Source organism: Rattus rattus, chromosome 12 (genome assembly GCF_011064425.1).
Source record: "Rattus rattus isolate New Zealand chromosome 12, Rrattus_CSIRO_v1, whole genome shotgun sequence".
NCBI classification, from domain to species: Eukaryota; Metazoa; Chordata; class Mammalia; order Rodentia; family Muridae; genus Rattus; species Rattus rattus.
In genome coordinates, this window is record NC_046165.1 from 41502890 (window position 1) to 41506108 (window position 3219).

Sequence of the window (3219 nt, forward strand, 5' to 3'; positions counted from 1 at the left end):
TTCTCTGTAGGCTTCTACTTGTTCTCTAAAGGGAGTTCTTCACGTCTTTCGAAGTCTCAGCATCATGATCAAATATGATTTTGAAACTAGATCTTGCTTTTCTGGTGTGTTTGGATATTGGTGTTTGCTTTGGTGGGAGAATTGGGTCCGAGGATGCCATGTAGTCTTAGTTTTCTGTTGCTTGGGTTCCCCGCCAGCCTCTCGCCATCAGATTATCCCTAGTGTTACTTTGTTCTGCTATTTCTGACAGTGGCTAGACTGTCCTATAAGCCTGTGTGTCAGGAGTGCTGTAGACCTGTTTTCCTGTTTTCTTTCAGCCAGTTATGGGGACAGAGTGTTCTGCTTTAGGGCGTGTAGTTTTTCCTATCTACAGGTCTTCAGCTGTTCCTGTGGGCCTGTGTCTGGTGTTCACCAGGCAGGTCACTTGCAGCAGAAAAGTTTGTCTTACCTATGGTCCCGAGGCTCAAGTTTGCTCGCGGGGTGCTGCCTACGAGCTCCCCGAGGCGGCAGCAACCAGGAAGATCTGCGCCGCCCTTTCTGGGAGCTTCCGTGCACCAGGGTTCCAGATGGCGTTTGGTGTTTTCCTCTGGAATCAGTAATGTGTGCAGAGTGCATTCTCTTCCCAGGCGTGTCTGCCTCTCTGTAGGTTTAGCTCTCCCTCCCATGGGATTTGGGTCCAGAGAACTGTTTATCCGGTCTGTTCCTTCAGGTTCGGAGGTGTCTCAGGCACAGGGGATCCTCCTGCTCCTGGGCCCCTCCCCACGGGAACCCAGAGGCCGTGACACAGTTTCCTCTTGGGCCAGGGATGTGGGCAGGGGTGGGCAGTGTTGGTGGTCTCTTCCGCTCTGCAGCCTCAGGAGTGCCCACCTGACCAGGTGGTGAGGTCTCTCTCCCACGGTGTCTGGGAGCAGAGAGCTGCTGTGGGCTGGGATCCGAGGGTGTAGGACTCCTGGTAAACACAGGAAGTGCCCGGTCCTAGAGGAATTCTGCCTTTGTGTGTCCTGAGTTCACCAGGCAGGTCTCTTGCAGCAAGTTGGTCTTACCTGTGGTCCCGAGGCTCAAGTTTGCTCTCGGGGTGCTGCCCACGAGCTCTCTGCTGCGGCAGCCGACATATTCTTAAAAATAATGTGATTTTTCTTAAACAAATTTCCTGTGTTGTGTGACAAAATTTTTAAGTGGAAGATATCTTCTAAATATAGATTTTTGAAATTTATGTTGTAATTTCAAATAGTCTTGGTTTATAATGCCTTACTGATTAACTTTGCGTAGTCATATAAAAACTGAGTATTGATCAAATGGCCTAACCTTATTTGTTTTCTCTGTGCTCATACCGACTTATTAGAATCAGCAGTCTCTATTCCCAAGCTGAGCATTGTGTTATTCACTAGTACATTTCCAGTTGTCAATTTATTTTTTGACAATGAAAATTGAATTTTATCACAGCATGAAACTCCTTTTGAATAAATTAAAATTCGAATCAAAACTTTGAAAATTGTTTTTGTGGAAATGAGTCAATGTTTTATCCTGCAACTGTTACAAACTCTTTCCCCTCTATTTGACAGTTTCATAATTTTTAAAATAATGTTTTGTTAAACAAGACCAATATGCCAACTTCCCCCATGCAACAGATGGTTAACACCAGATGGTACAGACCCTTGTTCCTATATTTTTAACAGCAGAAAAAAAGATATCAAGGTGTGTGTATTTGAGAAACTACAGGCAAATCTAACCACCAAAGTATATCCAAAAGTCACATTGAAATTATCTCTACTTCTAAAACTCTGAGTAGGGATTTGTATGTTTGTTTGTTTGTTTGTTTGTTTATTCGTTTTTAATCTCTATTCTTAGAAGTCTTTGAATATTTAAAATTAGAAACATTTAACTTTGCCTCAAACTGTTAATTTATTTAATAGTAGAAAAATAAGTAAAATAAGTATGACTACAAGTACCCACAAACACACACATACACAGACATGTATTGACTCTTTCAAGGTGAGAAGTTTTTTTTCCCCCATTAACTTTATTAACCAAGCATATGTTTATAGTATTTAAGGGTACAAGTTAAAATCTCTGGTTCTGAAGACCATATAGTCAATAATGTTTTTACCACCTGGGTACTGAAACAAAAATGCTGGGTCTATATAGAAATAATCAGTGTTCATCCTTTATCAATTATTATTTATAAAAAGTTCTTAATGTTTTAATTGGCTAATTATATTATTTTCTTCATGTTTAGGAAACAAACTCTATTTGTCAATTTTATGTATTACTCTGTCCATATTATCTTTATAATTCATGAATATACTAACTTTTCATATAATAATAAAAAATACTCTCACTTACAAAATTCCTACCCATTCTGTCTATTAAAACATTGGCTCACATAGTCTATATTTATTTAGTTTTGGCTACAGATTTTTTTTCCTTCACTATTTAAGGACCATTTACTTGAAGTCTCCCTTTATGGCCTATACTACCTATAAGCTTTCACTACAACTATAATTTGTTTCTAAAACTTCTACTATTGGATAATTATGTCTCAATTACTTTTGTTTTCTATCTGTCTCTCCCATTAGATGAGACACGTATTGCTAAATAAAACGATGAATGCATGCCAGAGTGACTGAATGAATAAAAATCAGGCCAACTTTTATTAGAAACTTTAATTAATGTCACTAGGCCACAGGTTTCTTATCTGTAAAATTAAACTAGTACCAAATATCTTACAGAGTATTGAATGTTCATAATTGTATTTTAATTAAATAAAATGTTTAAATTAGGTAAAGCACATTAATTATGCAGAGTAATTGTGGCAAATCATTGTTACATGTTTTTATTGTTTCCCACAGAGAGTCTTTAAACATAAAAAAATCATAATTCAATAAAACAGGCCAATTTGAGAGTATATATAGTCTGAAAATTTTATTAACAATTTATCAAAATTCTTCAAAAATAGCATTGAATGAGAATATGATTTATGAAGAAACTCAGGATGCGAATGCTAACAAAGTATAAATATTTCAGACTACTGACTAAGTTTAGAAATATAATCTTATTATATTAAATGCAAGAAGTAGAACAGAAGTAGAATTACTGAATATGAGAACTGAATATTTTAGACATATGACTATAGGAAGTATCCTCAATGTAGCTGGATATGACGTTACCTGCCTTTAACCTGTCTAGTGAGGATGCAGGGCCAGGTGGATTTTTGTGAGT